The following is a 21,507-nucleotide window of genomic DNA, read 5'->3' as shown; positions in this document are numbered from 1 at the left end:
CATGCTTGGCCATCTGTTCCAGGAAGGCATCATCTATGTCCTCCGTTTGGCTTGGGGATCTATAGTAAACCTGAGAATGAGCACTGCACTTGTGTCTGCAGGACACTGCTCCCTGCTGTTAGGAAGTGAAGAGTGCTAGAGCAGTCCAGCTCAGACATATATCAAAGAGTTTGGGAAAGATGGTGGTGACAGCAGCCGTCATACATTACAGCATGTGTTCTCCCCACCCCCTTGCTTAAGTTTGTGGGGTGCCCTGGCCTCTCTAGTTGTTGGAGTGAAGTTGGATTGAGGGTTTGCCTCTGAAGTCCAAAGGTAAGGGACCTGTTAAAGTTCTGAACAGTGAAGTGTTAGCAAAATGTCTAAGTTCCTCCATATGTTCTAGTCTTGGGGTGTTCTGTGCAAAGTGTTTTCTCTGTGTGTGCAGAGAACCCTTTCTCCCTTTTTCCCATCACAAAAGTTTTCTCCTGGTGAGTTGTACGTAGGGATGCAGGAGAAATTCAATTCAGTCCAATATTTAGAGTTGAGCTTGCTGAATTTGCACTTCCTGAAACAACCCAGGTCTAACCCAGGACTTCCCAAACCTGGGTCTCTAACTGTTTTTGGATTATAAATCCCATCATCCCTGACCTGCTAGCTAGAGATGATGGGAGTTGTTGTCCAAAAAACAAACAAACAGCTAGAGACCCAAGTTTGGGAAACCCTGGTTAACCAAACTGCAGCAGTCATTCAAAATTCACACTTCTCTGAATTTTTCAATACAGATCTCCAGCTAAGTAATGTGTACAAAAATGCATTTACTAGAGTAAAAATGCACGTGTTGGTAAAAAAAGGTATAGAAAAAAGCAATCTTATTAGGTGAAATTGCTTGCAAAAATGTGTATATGTCAAAATTGCATTTAAAAGTTGCATGTTAAGAAAATAAGAATGTAAGAAGAACCTACTGGATCAAGTCTGTGGCCCATCTAGTGCAGCATCATATTTTCAGTTTCCAATCAGATGCCTGTGGGAAATCCACAAGCAAGACCCAAGCACCCTGTCCTACTGTGGTTTCTAGCAACTGATATTCAGCAGCAGAGAATATTCATCCAATATTAGTAAAAAGAAAGAAAGAAAGAAAGAAAGAAAGAAAGAAAGAAAGAAAGAAAGAAAGAAAGAAAGAAAGAAATATCCCCAGGAAAATGCTGGTAAATTTTATGAGAACCCAACAAAAGAAATTTGGAGAAATGATCCTAAGACTTGGAAAACGGAAAAAAAAAAAAAAAAACCTGAAATTTGGGATTTGCCCATGTATAATTCTGTGCTCAACACAAGGCTGGAGAGATACAGTCAAACCTTGGAACTCAAATGTATTCCATCCCAGAAGACCGTTTGACTTCCGAAACGTTTGACTTCTGATGCGTGGCTTCTGATTGGTTGCAAGAGCTTCTTGCACTCAAGCGGAAGTCTCACCGGACGTTCGAGTTCTGATGAACATTAGAAAACCGGAACACTTACTTCTGGGTTTTCAGTGTTCGGGAACTGAAATATTCGGCAACGGAGCTGTTCAAGTTCCAAGGTTTGACTGTATAGGGTTAGAGTGAGGGTGCCCAATTGTCATCTGAGCCCCCCCTCCCCAGTGTAATGTGGGTATAGGATTGCATGTTAGATTCTTTGGTCCCATATCTTTTTGAAACAATAATTTATGGGAATTTGGATTTGTATATTGAAAGAAAGAGAGAAAACAAAAGTAAAGCATGCCAAACAGATAAACTTAATTGCAGCTTTTGGTTGCTACTTTTATATGCCATACTTTCACCATTGTGGTATATTTACTCACTAATGCTTCATGACATTACTACATATTGTAATGTCACATTGTTGTTACATGACTGCACATATTCACCCTAATTGCATAATTATCTATAATTGCACTAATTCGGTAAAGACATAATTGTCTAAAATCAACAAGGAAATACTGCCAATAGGAAAAAGGACATTAGAGGAAGCAGGGCTTGTTTCTCCCCTCTCAAATTAACTCTCTGAAAGCATTCAGGTGTCCTTTAAATGTGCTCCCATCCACCTGGGGACTGCTTATCGGTGAGTAGATCCCATTTGGTGGGAGAAAGTCAGGATCAACCCAGTGTGCATGCAGGAGATTCAAATGGAATCAGCACCCAAATGAGTTGAGGATACAGGGCACAAACATGGGCGCTCATGTGTGGAAAGGCTATACTTTGGCCATGGGTGGAAATGAAGCTAAATGGTAAATAACAAAGAACTGGATTTGACTGGTTAGCTGGATCCTTCCTTTGCCCCACCTGCCGCGGGCCAACTTTGACAGGTTGGTGCGACTGCCCACCTGCCAATCATCTGATGCCAGGTGACAACTTGAAAGGGGCTTGCTGAGTCTGCTTGAAGACTGTCTGTCAGCACTGATCATCTGATGGGTGCCAACAGTCATCCCCTTTGAAGTCCACTGGTAGGCAGTTTGTATTCATCTGATGGGTGCTGAGAGCCATCCCCTTTGAAGTCCGTTTGCAAGCAGTTTGAATACTAGCTGCTGCAGACTTCCCCATGGCCATCAGTTGATCAGCACCGAAAGCCCTATCTTCTATCAGGGAGTTCCAGATGAGCTGGGAGATCCATTCTGGGGGAGGATCAGATCCACCTGCATCATCATCATCACATCCCTGGGTGGTGTCTGAGCTAAAGGCCATTAGCTAATTCTGATTGGATGGTGATACTGTGATGTGGCTGGGCCACACGATGCTATAACATGCTTGCTTTTCTTCGCCAAAACATTTGCAGTCTATCAATACCCTCCTTGAGATGTGCTGGCCAGATGTACCGTAGTTCTTTTAAATAAGGTGTATGCTCCCCACCCCACTCCATTCTAGGCTAAGAATGATGTTGACCTTTTTGTGCCACAGCATCCCACACAGGACTTTTGTTGTTGCTTCTGATGCTGCAACTTCTAATTCACCCCCCCCCCCCTTTTTGCCAAACTAATGCACAATCAGTTTGATCCTAGCTTGTGCCTGTGTGTGTGGTCACCTCTTCCTATGTGGGATTGCCAACTTCTTTTACTGGTCTTCTTCGTCTTGGTTGTCTCTTCTGGCACCATATTTCCTGCTTGCTCTTTGTTTATCTGGTAGGTGGTGGTGCTCCCGCCGTGAACTTGTTTATTTCATTTATCCAGCACGTTCCCAACTTCTGCTGCTGTGCTGGTCACTCACGTTATTGGCCTACCCTGGCAAGTACGCGCTGGGACATTATTGGGGCAGGGATTTTGACCCTCCCAACATATTTGACTTCTTGCATGTATCCGGGTTGAGGTAGTAGGTTGTATGGTTTAGAATTACACCAAGGGAGATAACTGTACAACCTCCTAGCTTTCCCTGGGTCTTGCACAAAACAGCGAGCATGGTGAAAAGGCTATAAACCTTCGAGAATGTTTTGCTGTCCACGGTCAAATTGAGAAACAACAGGTAAGGTGTGTTTTGTGAATCTCTTTTTAAGTCAATGAAGTCTCCCTTCCCTGGCATGCACCACACCCCAAAGACAAATCAGCTTTGTGGTTGGGCTACAAAGTTGCAGGCTGTTTATGGAATGGGGTGGTGATGTCTGGACATCACCTTTGGGTCCCCTCCACACCTATGGATGGGATTCTTTAGGATGGGATTCTGTAGTAGAAGGGACGGCCAAAGTGGTCAAACCTTGTGACGTTAATGCTCCTAGCCCTGTCTGTAAAGCATCTCTCTGCATGACTAAAGAGTTGGCCAAGAACTGGTGTGTTGCCATAGAAACTACAAGTGAATGATGCTTCCAGAGGAAAAGGACAGGACTTTCCTCCCCACCTGACTGAAGGTGATGTTATCCTGGGCATAGGAGAACAATAGACACAGGGTCAGTTTTGGGCTGATGTTTGGAGACAGATGGTCATAGCCAACTAAGCTCTATTCAGTGTATGCCCATTTAAGTTAATTGATCTAACTTAGGTTTATTAATGGGTCTATGCCCCCAAGTGGCCTGATTGGCCCCCTAACAACCTGACATGGCCAGGGTCTCTCCCAGCGTAACACAGGATGCTGTCCTGCTCCCACACTAAGGTGGGCAGCTAGGCGGCCCAACCGCAACCCTGTCCCACCAGGAAATGGACCCAATTTCTTAGACTCTGGCCAGCTTAAAAGCTGCACATTCAAGAAAGCACCTTGGTCACATAATTGACTTCTTCGGTTGTGGCTGCAGCCTGGAATTTGCTTAGGAGCTTTGGTGTCTTGAATTACTGCATCAGGTTCTGTTTTGTGAGCATATATTTTGCTTGCTTCTCTGCCCACCCCTTTAATTTCTCACAACCAAAGGACTCTAAGGACAATTTGGTGAATATCTTATGCAGTTATGAGGCACTGAGAGGGGATAATGTGCTTACCCTTTTTGTATTGAATGCATCACGGTATATATACATATATCTCCCTATTCCCATTTCCAGTAGAAAACAAGATACCCAAGGGCAAGCTTGGTTAAAACTTCTCTCAGCTTTGTTAGCTTTCTACATGCAGGGCATTTTTGATGTGAATCAGTCATGGCGAATCTGAATTCACCTGAATCATAAAACTGAAAAACCCTGGGGGCTGTACTGCATGCTTAGTCCTAATATGGGATGATCTGACCTGATTAGCTCTATGCCAGGGCTGTACGAAACTGACAGTCCCAGACCATTCCTCAGCCATCTCTTTTGAACTACAGCTCCCATCAGCCCAATCCAGCACAGCCAAAGGTTAGGAATTATGGTCACTGTGGTCCAAACCATTCAGAGGGAAGCAAGTTGGAAAAAGACTGGACTAAGTCTACACAAGAGTGGGTGTACCATGCAGGGTTCAGTGGTGCTTGTTCTGGTTTCAGCCATGTCATCTGAATTCTTGAGTTCAAGGGAGAATTCCAGTACTTCTCATTTACGCAGTTCAATTGTACCCAGTGCCTCAATTTCATTGGCTCAGCCCACCCTCCTGTCAGTGGGACTGACATAGAACTGCATCAGATGACCATGAGTTGTTTGCACTGCATCATCTGGTAGGGAGCATATTGGTTTCCCTCTGGGTGCATCCTCTGATCAAGGGCTGGAGAATCTGTGCCCCTCCAGATATTCTTATTGGACTCCCATTAGCCCCAGCAAGCATGACCAATAACCATGAATGAGTAGACTCGGAGTCCAACAACATCTGGAGGACCAGTTTCCCCCTCCTTTCTATAATTGTGTCAGGTTTTTTTTAAGAATGTGGTGAGAGACTGTCCTTATGTTTCATTGAAATCTGTTGCCAACAGCAAAGTGCTTTGTCTCATTTATGCCTTCAAAAGGAATCTAGATATAAGGACTGCAAAATCACTTGGCCTTGGGAATTCATACTCCTATTAAAGATGGCGCTGGGGAACCCATTTTGATTGGGTCTAAAATATTTGTGGCCAGTTCACAGTAACTGGCACTGGACTTAAAACATGGTAAGAGGCTCTTCCCCATTTCAAACTTTTACCGGTAATTATGATTGAAGGCAGAAGGGAAATTACCCAGGATCCACTAAACTACACCCACCTGAAAGTTCTGTTATCTCTGTGTTGTCCTTTTCTATCCTTGGAACAGTAAAAAATAAATAAATCATTTTTTTGCAGATATATTGCCGTACAGGTTAGTGGAAAACAACCAGCCCCCCCCCCCTTTGTTCATCTCTGGGAAATGTCCCTTAACTTTGTAAACTTGATCAAATCATAGGAAACGCAGAACAGGATGGTAAACCAGGTCCCCTCTGGGTGCTGTTGTCCTTCAGCTCCCATCTGCCCCAGCCAGCATGGCCAATGGCCAGGGATGGCGAGAGCTTTGACTGAACAGCAGTGCTTTGAGTTCCCCATCCATTGTATAGAATGCTGCCTGCTTCAGAGAGAACCTCCCACTTACTAACTGGAACCCATGAGCATTCCAGGACTGAAATTAACATGAAAGGTAGCTGTTTGGCAATTCTGGAAAAGAGCATTCATAATAAGAATATTGGACTGTTGATTAATTATGGCATTCCTAATATGTCCTTGAGTGCCCTTCTGTCATATGTCCTCCATATATCCTTCTGTCGTATGTTTTCCATATGTCTTGTCACTAATTAGTTTTCCATCATATGGCTTCCATCACATTAATTAGACTTCCTGGAGAATGTGGCAGTTTTGCAAGCAAACGTGGACCTTTTGCAGTGGGCACAGGAACAGCTATTTTGTACCTTTCAGCCCTTGAGCGATGGAGCAAAAGGAGAAAGGAACAGGTGGAAAGGTAATGTGTCAAGATATGGACAGATTTCTCACTTTGTCTCACACCTTGGATAGTGCTGGGTCTAAATAATGCCTGTTTGAGATTTCTCCGTTTTCCTTTTACTTGCCTATTACTACAGTGCATTGCAAGATACCTTCGACTTTTCCTTGTTAATTTGCTTTAATGTTTTTAATGTTTGTTTTTAATGAAAACGAAGGGAAAGTCCATCAGTCCTAGATTCTTAGTTTATTTTGCAAAGCCAAAATGAGCATTGCTCTGGAATGAGTGGCAGAAGAAAATAAAATTCAGAAAGTTCAGAAATGCATCGCTCTAAAAAGCAAGGTTTCTGGTCTGCTGTAAAGGGTGGAAGGTAGATAGGATCAGAGAAACGAGGTATGTAACTGTGATGCAGCAACTGCATGCCCTGGTGTTCCAACAGCATGTTAATACACCAATGATGCAGAGGTTCATGATATTTCAATAAAACCCGTTTGCAGCTGTGAAAATCTGAACAAGAGAACTCCAGTTCATTCCATAGTAGCTGAAATGTAATATTAAATTAAATGCAATGGATGAGTTGTGGCTGACATTTTCTTCTTCTTCAGGGGATGTTTTTAAAAAGACAAGGTGTGCTAAGCCAAAAGGGGTTTTGCATCCAAGGCCTATGAGGCAGGAGGCTTCCCAGCATCGCCCACTGACACTGGTAAGTTGCATTATAATACACTGGTAAGTGTATTATGGGATACCAGAAGGGGAGGGACTCCAGAGTATGCTATCAGGGAAGTTGGAATCTTGCCCTCCATCCTTGCATTGATTGACGAGTGGGTAACTTTGAAGTACATCTATGAACAATATTCCTGGTCGATTGTGCTTGTTTATTTTGGGATCAATCAAAGGAGAGTAATGTAATTATAATTATTATTATAATAATAATTTATTATTTATTCGCTGCCCATCTGGCTGAGTTTCCCTAGCCACTGTGGGTGGCTTCCATCAAAAGATTTGGTGTTTGTTTGTTTGTTTGTTTGTTTGTTTGTTTGTTGTTGTTTAGTCATTTAGCCGTGTCCAACTCTTTGTGACTCCATGGACCAGAGCACACCAGGAACACCTGTCTTCCGCTGCCTCCCGCAGTTTGGTCAAACTCATGTTGGTAGGTTCGAGAACACTGTCCAACCATCTCGTCCTCTGTCGTCCCCTTCTCCTTGTGCCCTCCATCTTTCCCAACATCAGGGTCTTTTCCAGGGAGTCTTCTCTTCTCCTGAGGTGGCCAAAGTATTGGAGCCTCAGCTTCAGGATCTAGCAAAAGATTAAAAATACATTAAAACACCAGTCATTAAAAACTTCCGTAAACAGGGCTGCCTTCAGATGTCTTCTAAACATCAGATAGTTGTTTATCTCTTTGACATATGATGGGAGGGCATTCCACATGGCGGGTGCCACTACCAAGAAAGCCCTCTGCCTGGTTCCCTGTAACTTCACTTCTTTCAGTGATGGAACTGCCAGAAGGCCTTTGGCGCTGGACCTCAGTGTCCGGGCAGAATGATGGGGGTGGAGACACTCCTTCAGGTATACTGGGCTGAGGCCATTTAGGGCTCTAAAGGTCATCACCAACACTTTGAACTCAGAAATGTACTGGAAGCAAATGTAGGTCTTTCAAGACTGGTGCTATATGGTCTCTGCAGATGTTCCCAGTCTCCAGTCTGGCTGCTGCATTCTGGATTAGTTGTAGTTTCAGGGTCACCTTCAAAGGTAGACCCACGTTGAGCGCGTTGCAGTAGTCCAAGCGGGAGATAACTAGAGCATGCACCACTCTGGCGAGACAGTCCGCAGGCAGGTAGGGTCTCAGCCTGTGTACAGATGGAGCTGGTAGAGAGTGGAATCCATGAATTCAGGGCCTGAATTCCTACTCCAGTTTGGGCATTCACCACATTGTTATTGACAAAAGAAGTAGATTTGCTGACATGGGCTATCATAGGTGGTGTTGGTACATTAGCACTCCCTGCCGCAGTGAGCAATTAAGGGAGTCCTGGGTTTAAGAATTAGGCCCAGAATTTTTCTTGGATTTGGGGGTGTGAGGTGAAAATACCCCCAAAAAATTGATTTAAGCTTCAGGATATGAGTGGTTCCCCCCCCCAATTTTAATATCTTTGCAGAGAAAGGAAAGTGGTCAGTAACGCTGCCGCCCACTCTCCTAAGCTGCGGCACTCATGCCTGGCCACAGCTCCATTCCTGGGGCGGGTCTGACCCAAGGGTGAAGAGCAGGAGGAGAGTCAGCGACAGCTTCCCCACCCTTCTCCTTGCTCATGAGTATGCCCCCATGCCACTTTGTGAGTTGAGCTGCAGTGGGCTCCCTCTGTGCCCTGCCTGCCTTGGGTTGTTGGCTTACACTCCTCAACTGGGCTCTACCCTTTGGCCTTCTCCCTCAGATCTTTAGCCACACTCACGCTCTGTCTTCATCCTTGTCTTCGCCTCTCTCCTCCAGTAGTAAAAAGGCCCATTTAATGTTCTAGCTAGCCTATCCTCCAACCCACCAGAATTGAGTAGAAGAAAATTCTTCCTCTCATCAGACCACTTCCCTGTCCAATGAGTGACCAAGAATTTCTACCTAATGAGCCAACCAGAAGTGCAATTTTATCTTAGAACACGCAAGTTTCACTTTCTGAATGCAATGCATTCCCAGGAAATCATTTGTTAAGTGAGCGTTCACATAACGAGCTGATGGTTTCCATCATTTCCTATGGGAACATTTCTAATCCATGCTTTCTCCCTCCCTGAAATTGCTGCAGCTAATTAGCAAAAGCCAAACAAAGTGGGGCGGGGACTGTTTTGTCCCATCTCTCCTGCTCCCTGGTTTGTCTAATAGATTTTTCTCCTTCCATGGTTTCTGCCCCAAAAGGCTGCTGTAAATCAGTGAAACACAAACAGTTAAGGAAGTGGGCAAACTCCAGCTGTTTGGATATCTGAACCAGTCATTTGTGTAGTGAGGTTTGGGTATAAGGTTTGTGTAGTGAGGTTTTTTTTTGGGGGGGGGTTATTGGGTTGTTGTTTTTATTCTGATTATGTATTTTGTGGTTTTATATTTTGATTTTATTCTGTGAACCACCCTGAGACCTCCAGGTATAGGGCGATAGATAAATTCAAATAATAATAATAATAATAATAATAATAATAATAATAATAATAATATAATTCATTGTGTTCAGAAAAGTGAGATTTCAGATAACGAGCATTTAAAAGAACTCAGTTTTTCCCATGTCAGCCTTATTAAAGGAAGTAATCAGTCACCAATGGATACTTCGTATTTCAAATCTAACCTTTTACATTACCCCACATTGTACATTGTATCTAAATACATTGTATCTTAGATACATTGTATCTAAACCAAGTCCTGCTCTAGTAAACACATTTGAAAAGGTGATTTCTCCATATCCACTTACTAGAGAGTAAGCCCCATTTAGCTCCATGGGGCTTATTCCTGATTTCGACATGCATAGGATTGCATTCTAAGTCTCCCTACTAACCTGCCTATTAAACCCAGTAAGATTTGCGTCTTTGCAGATTACAAATAAATGTTCCTCTGAGTCTGTTGCAAATGTCATATTATTTTCCCCAGGCACACATCTCGCAGGAAATGCTAACTTTGGTCCCGCTCCTCCAGCATTGATTTGTGCTTTTGTTTCTCTCCTTGAATGTCAAGGATTCCAACTTCTAGAATTGGTTTCCTAGTATACAGTGAGGCCCGTAAGCTGAATAATGGATTTACTTCTATCAAAGGTATAAAAAGCATTTGGAGTGTTTCCACTGAAGTTCTAGGAAATTTTCTCATACATGTGTTTTTAAAAAGCTACTTCAAAAACAAAGGGTGCCACTTAAACTTGCTCATGGTGGGTTAAGAGAAATGCATATTTCTGTTATAGTTCAGTAGAAGGGAGGATGAACCTGTCTTCCTTCAGTTGTTGTTAAACTACAGCTCCCATAACACTTGGTCATTGGCCATGCTGGCTGGGACTCATGGGAGCTGGAGTCCAGCAATATTTAGAAGGCCACAGGTTGCCCATTCCTTGTGTCCACCATCCTCTATAAGATATGGCAAGAGATATTTGGTTTTGGCATCATAAGTTGAAAGCTAAACAACAAAAAGACATGCAGAAAAGGCTGTGGTTGACTGTGAGCAAAGAAAGGGAACAATTAAATTGGCAGCAGTTCTCACACTTTTCCACAGACTGATTGGAAATTGTTAGGAGTCTTGCTGGACCACATAAGCATCAACATTGTCAAAACCACCACCAAAATCACAGGCCAGGCTGTGAAGAAGGTCCCATTTCACTGGTAATGGGGGGGGGGGGTGGAATTAGTAGACTGCACCAGCTCCATCTTATGAAAACCACAAAGCCTTAGCCAGGCCCTTGTTAGCTTATTAAGTCAATCTAGTTCTGGTCAAAGTGGCCTCAAAAACAATAACTCAGTGCCGAGCCAATTGCAGATGTTCTCATTAGTTCCACAACCTTTTTGCAACCACTGGAATGGAGCTCATAGGCCCACAGTTGGAGAAATAAACCAAAAGCTTTATTTCTTGCATTTTCATACTATATTTCCTCCATCATGGAGCAAGGAGCATTCATGGGGTTCCCAGACCATTTCCATTTCGGGCACTGAAGAGACCCAAAGTAGCTTAGCTTCAACAAGGTGGCTGCATCACAAGCTATAGGCATTGGTGGCTTGGTAGAGGAACTCAAAGGTCATCCCATGATAGACGGTGTGTAGTAGTGATTGGAATATTCAAGTAGATGACAGGGAACTGGTGGCCTTCCAGATGTTGTTGGACTCCAGCTCCCATCAGCACCAACCAGCATGACCCAGAGTCAGGAATGATTGTAGCTGTAGTCCAACATAATCAGGAGGGACACAGATTTCCCCATCCATAGACTAGGGGCAGGGAGATCCAGCTTCAAATCTCATGAAACTCACTGGGTTAGCCATGGATATCTCTCATCCTAAACCTATCTCACAGGTTTGTTGTGGGGATAAACCAATGAAGGTATGCATCTGAACCTGTTTTTGTATCCTAGTCTGTAAACAGTACTTCTAGCCAGTTTCCCAGTTTGAAATCCAGGCCAGGATATTAGCAGCAAAGCTGAGTATGCAAGGAGAGAAGCAAAAGGTAGCATGCAGGCTCAAGACTCATTCTTGGTCTGATTAACCGTGTATCTGTCTTATTCTTAGGCTGATACACCATTGTTTCTGGACTAAACTTGTTATATCTGAACAGCCTCACTGTATGGGGAACTACTTGAACACCACTACTATGTCATTTAGACTACCACCCTGGTGCTCTCCGGACTCTGTTGGATCATAGGCAGACCTTGGTAATATGCCACCCTGTGTGAGGCTATTTGACACACACACACACACACACACACACACACACACCGCCAGCCAGCATAGCCAATGACCAGGAATGATGGGAGTTAATAACAAGAAATATCTGGAGAGTCCAAGTTTGGAGGACGACTGGTTGAAATCTGGGATTTGCAAAGGTTTTGTCATAACAGGTGCCCCATAAAGAAAGGGTGGGAAATAAATTTTCAAATGACAGGAAAGCTTTAATTTTTAGTTAATTTTTAAAGAAGTTGTTTAAAATACATGTTTATATGTTTGACCTGCTAGCAAAGAGTGGACGAGTTGATGGCAAGGTGGTATCAGTGTGCCTCCATAGCCAGTCTTTTCCCAGAGAGGAAACAAGACCACTGTGCTGTATCTGAGCCTTTGTTCATCACATCTTGATGAAGGCTTCAGAACTTGTTTTTGCTCCAGTTAGAGAACACCTGAAGCTCATAGGGTTTCATTACGTCTTTTGAGCTGAGAGCCACAATGGAGCAGTTTATAATTAACAGTGGTGCCTAGGTGTCAGGTCTAACAATGAGTATCATAGTCATTGGGAGACAATGGACCATTTCTTTTAAAAAACTGTCATGGAACCTGAATCTGGTTCCCATCGGCAAAATTGGCTGGCTAAAGAGATTCTTGACTGGTGCTATTTGGGTCCCACCAACTAACAGAACAAAAGCTGCTAAAAATGACTGGGTGATATGATGAGGCGCCAAATCATTGTCATACAGCCTTTGGATGATGGACAACTGAGCATTTTTTTTTTTTAAGGGTCAAATAGTCTTGTTAAAATAGAGAGTTTCACTTGGAAAAGTTTAAGCTTTTCCCTTGGAGTATGATGAAGGAAATACCAAAATGTTAACCATTCTCTCTCGAGACAGATGCCAACAACAAACCCATTATGGACCAGTGTATCTGTATCTCTCTATTTCTGCAAGGGGTGGTTTTCATAGACCCGAGGTTCTAGAGCAAGGGTGGAGATCCTCAGTTTCCCCATTGTTCACTACATTCTGCAAGTCCTCAAGAAAATTTGTCAGCATTTTAGTACAAATGCCGTCCATTATACACATTTGTATATGCAGGTTTATCTAATACATGAGTTTTTTCATGCAGTTTCCCCAATGTACTGCATTTTTGTGTATTATTTTCCTTAATACATAACGTTTTAGCACAGCTTCCCCTGAACTATGCATTTTTGTAAACTTTAATTGGTTTGAGAACTCTACTGCAAAATTCTATGAATTTTAAAGGTCAGCTGTGCTTTAGTTTATGTATTGTTTCAAGAAGTCAAGTTGCATTAAAATGTGAGCAACCAAAACAAATTTCAGCCCTATCTTAATTTCTGATCTTCATCCTTCTCTCCAGGATTGATTAAAAAAGAAAATAAAGGTAAAAGGTAAAGGTACCCCTGCCCGTACGGGCCAGTCATATCCGACTCTGGGGTTGCGTGCTCATCTCGCTCTAAAGGCCATGAGCCAGTGCCGTCCGAAGACACTTCCGGGTCACGTGGCCAGCGTGACGAAGCTGCAGCTGGCGAGCCAGCACCAGCGCAGCACACGGAAACGCCATTTACCTTCCCGCTATAAAGCGGTCCCTATTTATTTACTTGCACTTAAGAGTGCTTTCGAACTGCTAGGTGGGCAGGAGCTGGGACTGAACGACGGGAGCTCACCCCGCCGCGGGGATTCGAACCACCGACCATACAATCGGCAAGTCCTAGGCGCTGAGGTTTTACCCACAGCGCCACCCGCATCCCCAAAAAAAAGAAAAGAGAAAGAAAATAAACTGATCCAAAAGTTCAGAACAGCATTCTGAAAGCTAAGAGTGATTGCATTAGCAGGAAACATTTGGGGTTAGCACTTGTTTGTCTCACTACCCTTTAGAGCTGTCCTTCCCCCTTTGAATAAAAAAGCACATGTGTGCATCAATTTCAAAACACCCACCCACCATAAAAAGCAATCTTGTATAAAAAGTTTTATTAGTTTTCAATTACAGTCCAATAATAGCCTCATTATAACAATACCAATTTATAATACAATTATTAATACCAATAATTCAAATACCGAATTATATAATTTAGTTAAAGTGGCTAGATTTGATGATTTTCTTTATCCCTAAATTCCAAAAACCTTAGTTTCAATTACATTCCAGTCATCATCATAATCCCTTATACAACAACTGCAATAACTTCTATCCGTGTTGACGTATTAAGTGATTTATAAAAACTTCAAGTGAGGAGCTCAAACTATATCCTTGTTCTTTCTGTGTGTGGCAATTATTCTGTCCATGGTGCTTCTTCCTGACCTTGTAAAATGTTATGTCTTTCTTTCCCCCAATTGTTGCTGTTATCTGTCATGCCTTGGGTGGAGCCGATATCCCATTGTTGTTTTAGAAATTTCTCCATCGTAAAAAGCAATCTTGGTTTGAGCAAACGAATCTGGATGCAATTGCATGTGCAATCAAACCAAGATTGCTTTTTATGGCTCCCCTTTATCACATACACAGCCCAACAAGACAGCAAACCGAACCCACCAACAGCATACAATTCAATATGGCTGTTGTTGTTGTTGTTGTTTAGTCGTTTAGTCGTGTCCGACTCTTTGTGACCCCATGGACCAGAGCACGCCAGGCACTTCTGTCTTCCACTGCCTCCCGCAGTTTGGTCAAACTCATGCTGGTAGCTTCGAGAACACTATCCAACCATCTCGTCCTCTGCCGTCCCCTTCTCCTTGTACCCTCTATCTTTCCCAACATCAGGGTCTTTTCCAGGGAGTCTTCTCTTCTCGTGAGGTGGCCAAAGTACTGGAGCCTCAGCTTCAGGATCTGTCCTTCCAGTGAGCACTCAGGTCTGATTTCCTTCAGAATGGAGAGGTTTCATCTTCTTGCAGTCCATGGGACTCTCAAGAGTCTCCTCCAGCACCATCAATATGGCTAACTTAACCTAACAATACACCCCCCCAACCAACCAAACAAATCCCACTTCAGCCAGCCAAAGACAATCAACCACACCCTAGACCACATCAACCTCTCTCACCACCAAGGATACATAACAAGCAAATAGAAAGGGAACCTACTCAAGTGATGCTGACACAAAACCCCCACACATATGCTGAGTAAAACAACATAACCTTTACCACCCACCCCCTCTCTCCCACCCCCTCTTTTCTTCCCAATCCTATACTGCATATAACACCAATGTCTCACAACAAGTGTAGCTGATCTGTAGAAAACACAACCTGAAGAAAGAGGCAATTGGTTTTTTACATCTACAGAGGGCGGCCAGAATTCAAAGAAAGCAGAATTCAGAGCAAATTCATGGCATAATAAAGGATCAGAAGGAGGGGGCAGGATTGCTGATAAGGGTGGCCCACCATTGCATCACCCCAAGAAAGGTCAGAAGAGGACACAGGTTTGCATAATATTTGCATGTGCTGATTTATGTGTGTTGATGTAGATTTAGAAATATTACTATAACTTACATAGAAATGTAATACATCTTGCCATAGTGGAGAAGACTGTGACCAGGTGAGCTGTGTTCTGTCTGGGTGCTTCTAATAGGGATGGAGGAAAAAATCATTTGATCCACATCTCACACAGCAGACCACCTGGCCCAACATTCCTGAAGCAGGATGCAACTCCCTGTCAAATTGCACTCATCATCCTGGGTTTTGCAATGAGGAAACATGTATGTACACAAAAATACATCTCTTACTTTTTAAAATGCCTACAAATGCACACATATGAGAATAATGCATTGGGGAAAAATGTGTATTTTACATAATGACTGTGTACAAAATGTGTACAAATTAGACACAGACTTTTTGCATGTTCTTTCAAAAAGACCTAACAGACCTATGATTAGGTACCAGTGAAATGGGATGGAAGTCAACTACTCAGTTCATCCCTACAAACTGTGGATGGGAGTCTACAATGTCCCTGCTGCTCTCTCTCCTTATGATTCATTATTTTTAAACCCAGCTGGTACAAGACAACCACTCAAACTGAGGACTGTACTTGACAGCTGTTCAAATAGAGGATCATCCTCTGTAAAATAGGACACATGGCTACCCATACCCACATCCCAAGCAGAACTGGAGTATTGGCTCCCTCAAAACTTAGAACCCTTTCAAATCCTTTCTTTGCTTCTGTCTATTTCTCCTTTCCTATTCCTCATTCAACTTACTTCCCTTTCCCTTTCTTCCTTATCTCTATAAGCACCTTGACCTTGGCTGAGTGGCTTGTTTTGAACAGGACAATAGCGGGCATTTTTTCCCCCTCCCTGCAATGCTGCCAGACCATCCTTTCCTCCATTTAACTTAGGGGCTCAGTTTCCAGTTTGCATTGAAATGTTAAGGTGGGGTCTCTCCTTTCTGGTTTCAGTCTCTGTCCGCGATTTTCTCTGTAGTCTTCATCCATGAAATAACCAACCACACAGTCCACTCTAATCAACTGGAGTCTTTTTATAGACTTTGTGAATCTTTTGGGGGGCCCTTGAGACAATTTGGGGAGTTGCAATCATTTCAGAAATGATAAACACAAAAGAATGGTGGGAGAAAAAGAAGGCTATGATTCCACAAACATGCTCTTTTTGGTTCTTTTTTATGGCTTTAACCAAAATCTATCCACGTCAACAAAAGAATTTCCATTCAGTGGCTTTAAGACATTTTATATAATTTCATTGACTCTGGAGGAATTGCCCCAAAGCTGTTTCTTTATATGTTGTGTGTATACGCACACAAATATTTAAAGATTTTGGTTGGATTAAATTGTCCCGTCTCTTTCATGACTCTGACAGGAATAACAGCTGTGGCATTGGAGGGCACACACATTTTTCAATAAATGGTCTGTGTGGGTTTTCAAGCACCACAGCTTCCCTTTTCAGATTTCACTTTCCTCCAGTGGAAAGAACTAGGTTTCTTAGGGCCAAAGTTTTCCAAGTCCTTGACAGATCTTCTACTGCTTGGGTAGATTGAGATCCTGATTCCATATTGATGGGAAATGGGAGAGGTAGGGGATGTCTCCCAAAACCTTTGCCCTGAGATTTTCCACTTTTGATATAACTGGTGCTTGGATGACTAGAAATGCTTAGTAAATTATCTGTGCCTTGAAATCAGAGCTGAAGGGGATCTCAAATGCCATCTACTTCATTCCACTTTAACCATATTTCCCACTATCTTCCAGCAACTCTATACCCACCCACCCCTGGACTCCCTGCAAGTATCTTACCTCCCTTAAATGGTCCCACACATCCTCTATCACTGCCTCCCAAGTCAGGAAATCCCTACTGGGACACCTGTGTAGGACCACAGCATCAAGTTCCTCTTCAAAAACCACTTTCTAAACCTCTCAGTCTGCATAGTTTTCCTGTTTGGTCCCAAGGAAGAGGCCATAGGGCACAGTGGGGCAAGGCATATTGGTTGTCCCAGCACCAAGGAGAGCTCCAAGTAAGCAGCTTGCTCCAACAACAGCTTGAGGTGAATTGAAGCCTTTTGAGCCTCTGCCTCCCTGTTCACCTCTCCTAGGCTCCACCTGCTTTGTTGGAGAACTACTTACCTTAAAGGGCAAACACTGTAGCATGAAGAGCAGGCACTTCTTTGATCCATGGCCTCTCACTTGGTGTGCTCCCTGCCCTGAAGGAAGGGTGAAGCTCTTGATTCCTCAGGCACAAGCGAAAGCGTCCATGAGGGTCCCAGCTCTACTTATACAGACTCTGGTGTTCTGAGATCCAGTTCAGTGACCTCCTACCTGCAAGACTCACATGTAGTGGGGTCCTGGTCCACAGCAACAGCCTCAGTGCCAGGAATCTGCTCCAGCTCCAAACAGATGTATGTGTGTGCATTATTCTCCCTGTTACCCTGGGCTGTTGCCTTCCTTACATTGTAACCATCATAATCATTTAGGCTGAAAGTTCATGGGTGCCCAGCCTGGTCCATTAAGCATCTCTGTGTCATGTATAGTGATGATACTATTTGATGATCTTGACTCCAAACATAGTTGCACATAGTTCTTATGGAAACCAATGGGATTTAGATTAGTCCCATTTATTAAATGGCTATGTTCTACTTCCACTGTTGAAGACAGTAGAGCTCTGAATACCAGTTGCTGCAACCTACAAGTGGGAAGAGTGCTGTTGCGCTCAGCTCATGCTTGCTGACTTCCCACTGGGGCATTTGGTTGGTCACTGTGAGAACAGGATGCTGAACTGAATGAGCCACCAACCTGATCCAGCAGGTTCTCCTTATGTTCTTATGAAGAAAGCTAGGGAAAAGCCGAAAGGCTGGATTGTCATTAGGGAGCAATGCACAGTTAATTCCCTGTGCCTGGCTACAATACAAAAATTGCAGAATATAAAATCTTTTAATTATTCTTCTTATAGAATAATTAATGTCTTACAACCTACATTTCATTCCAACACAAGAATACTTGGTCCTCTGTCACTTTTTAAACTGCCTAACTATTTACCAGATTTTGTTGTTGTTGTTGTTCTCTTCTCAATAGGAAATTTGAGGCTGGCTACTTCATTCATTCCGAGTGGAAGAGGCCTTGTTGCCTCTAAGATGTCTCTGTGGCACACAAAACATTTGCAAACTTGTCGCATTGCAGAAACGCTTCAAGGCTGGGTTTCGTTACTTCCCCATTTCTTAATGGGGTGATGTGTATCTGAAAGCACCACAGGTAACTTGTGCGATCCTCCAGTGAGAGCTGCTTGAATGTTATGGTCAGGGATGGTGGTGGGCATTTTTGGATGGTCCATAGCTCAGCAAGGGCCTCCTGACAAAAGGTTCCTGAACCTGCTGCATTATGGAGGTAGACTCACTGAGAGTGTGGTTCGTGGAGGATATCTTCTCCAGGAGCCCTCAAAAACTGAGTGACACTGTCCCCAGCACAAAACTCAGCTGAGCTATGAAACTCCTGTATAACCATTGGAAAGCCATCATCTTTCTTCTACAACCCCCTCCCTGTTAGCTGGCTTGGGCTACTCCAGATGCTTGGGCTACTCCAGATGTTGTAGAACTCCAAGTTCCAACATCTCCAGGTAGGGCTTGGAAAGACTCTTGTCTGAAACTCTGGAAAACTGTTGCCCATCAGTGCCCTGAGCTAGTTGGACCTAAGGATAGGAGAGAAAGTGGACTCAGTTTGGACTTGAAGGCAACATACCTAAATTTGCACTTCCCAAAATAATATGCGAACCAAAACACAGATGTCCTCTGAAATCTTCACTTCTCCAAATTTTGTGTTGCCGTTCCCTGACCGATTAATGTGCATATACTGGGAGATAGTGTGCATAAATGCATATATTAGTGAAAAATAACTTTTAAAAAATGAATTCTGTTGAGGGGAATTGCATGTGAAAATAGGTAAAATTGCATTAAATATGTGCATATGAGGAGAAATTTGCACTGAACTCGGGCAGGAGCATGATTATATAATTTATAAAAGGGCAGTTTAAGTCATTCTATCCCAGCACACTCCAGTGTTGTCATATAATAGCTGCCTTAGCTGCCTGCAAGCCAATTAAGAAGTTCAAATAATCACTGCCACAAATTCATACTCCGGCTGCAATCCTATATACACTAAGTCCAATTGAGCTCATTGGGGCTTAATTCTGAATAGACATGCATAAGACTGTACTTTAAGTTGTCTTATACCATGATGCAAGTATCATTACCCTCATCTTACAGACTGAAGGAGGCTTGGAGAACAGCCACTTGTCTATTGAGTTTAGATGGTGGAGAAATTTTGTTTTCTGTTGCTCCAGAGAATAGAACCCAACAGGTTCAAATTATAATAAAGGGATTTCAGTTGAACATGAGAAAGACCTTTCTGATGGCGTGAAGCCAGTCAGCCTCCAATGTGAATGACTTTAAATGAAGATTAAACAAATTCGTACAGGGCAAGTCTCTCAGTGGCAGCTGGCCATGGTGGCTGTGTAATGAAAACGGTGGAGGAGAAATTCAATTCAGTTCATATTTGGAGCCAAATCTATCAAGTTTGTACTTTCAAAGCTAATATGATAACTGAAGTACATCCTTCAAAATCTGCACTCACATGAATTTTGTGGTGCAACCCTCCAGCTAAACATTCCCCCAGAAAATGCGTATGTAGGGGATAAAAGGTAAAGGTAAAGGGACCCCTGACCATTAGGTCCAGTCGTGACCGACTCTTGGGTTGCGGCGCTCATCTCACTTTATTGGCCGAGGGAGCTGGCGTACAGCTTCCGGGTCATGTGGCCAGCATGACTAAGCTGCTTCTGGTGAACCAGAGCAGTGCACGGAAATGCCGTTTACCTTCCTGCCGGAGCGGTACCTATTTATCTACTTGCACTTTGACATGCTTTCAAACTGCTAGGTTGACAGGAGCAGGGACCGAGCAACAGGAGCTCACCCCGCTGTGGGGATTCGAACCACCGAGCTTCTGATCAGCAAGCCCTAGGCTCTGTGGTTTAACCCACAGCGCCACCCGCATCCCTCTATGTAGGGGCATTAAAAAGAAGATAGCATAACATACAAAAACACATTATATGAGAAGAAATTGCTTGCAAAAAAGTGTGTGCTAGTCCAAAATGCATGTGAAAATCTGTTTAGGAAAGAAGTACACTATAATTTTGACGAATTTTCATGAGGATTTTTTTTTTTAATGAAGTGAAATTTGCAAATGACTGCAGTAATGTGGAGAACTGAATTTCAGATTGGAATGCCTGGGATCACGGGTGAGGGGAGTGCTGTGCTGCTCATGTTATGCTTCTGGGCTTTCCATAGATGTCTGGTTGACCAGGGTGAGAACAGGATGCTAGACTGATAAGACCTTTAATCTGATCCAACAGGGCTCTCCTTATATCCTTATGACAGTGGAGCAGACTCCAGCAGTAGGTGGTAGACATTCCCTCCTTACACTTTTAAAAGCAGGGGCTACCAAGGATGTGCTAGGTCAAACCAAGGACCTATCAGGTCTTGCTTGCAGGCTTCCCACAGCCACTGTGAGAAAAGGATGGGCCATTTGCTTGATCCAGCAAACTCTTCTTGCGTTCTCACATTGCAGTAGTCAATTTCCTGTACTGAATAGGAGGCCAATGACTTTTGAGGTCCCTTCAAACCCTATTATTCTAATAATATAACATACAGGAATACACACAGAGAGAGCAAAAGTTACCAGGGAATAGAACAAAAGAAAACGAATCAACTCAGATACAAATAGTTACAGAAAACTCCTCATGCAATCTGTGGGCATTTTAACAGTGAAGGAGAGACCTGCTCATACGTACCACCAGTGCTATTTTTCAGGGGGGGGGGAGGAATGCCGGAAATCATCATGAATGCCCCACTTGTTCTCTTATTGTGGCAATGGCGCCCACCTGAGAGGTGCCGGAACTGAATTCCAGCTGGAGGAAAAAGCCTTGCTTACCACAAACTGCTTTTGATAATTTCCTCTGATTTAAAAGGGAGTTTGCTCTTTGTCAGAAGGAAGAGGAGCTGATGATAGTAAGTTTAAAGTGCACTTTGGCTAGTAGAGCCAGACACGTGGTTCCGTGGATCCTGGCTAATGTAAAGGACCAGTAATGAAGGAGCCCCTTTTGCATACAAGATAATGTGATCTTTTCTGGATCCACCATTCTGTCTTAAAATAAATGTGACCTAAGATTTTCCCCCCCTCCAACCTTCAAAAGGATAAAAAGTTTTATTTATAATCCTGTGTGCATTTAAAGGGAAAACTTCAAGAGCTTAGTTTTGAGGGGCTATTGCGACTGGAATCACTGGGAGGCCCCCTTGAAAGAGTCTCTGAATATTCCATATTTTCCTGGAACTGTCAAGGAAGGTCTGCCAAATGGTCTTGGCAGCATTCCCAGGTGCCCA

General features: G+C 43.3%; 1 long non-coding RNA gene across 1 annotated transcript; it reads left to right on the top strand.

Annotated features, from left to right (window-relative positions):
* The first annotated feature begins 568 nt into the window (after nucleotides 1-568).
* LOC114585681 (uncharacterized) lies at nucleotides 569-19,915 on the top strand. The gene is made up of 3 exons (XR_013390835.1): nucleotides 569-6,289; nucleotides 6,874-6,971; nucleotides 18,155-19,915. It is a non-coding gene; the product is annotated as an uncharacterized LOC114585681 (long non-coding RNA).
* Nucleotides 19,916-21,507: the final 1,592 nt, after the last annotated feature.

The sequence above is a fragment of the Podarcis muralis genome, chromosome 15, assembly GCF_964188315.1.
Source record: "Podarcis muralis chromosome 15, rPodMur119.hap1.1, whole genome shotgun sequence".
NCBI classification, from domain to species: domain Eukaryota; kingdom Metazoa; phylum Chordata; class Lepidosauria; order Squamata; family Lacertidae; genus Podarcis; species Podarcis muralis.
Note: the sequence above shows the minus strand (reverse complement) of the source record. Positions and strands in the feature narration are given on the sequence as shown.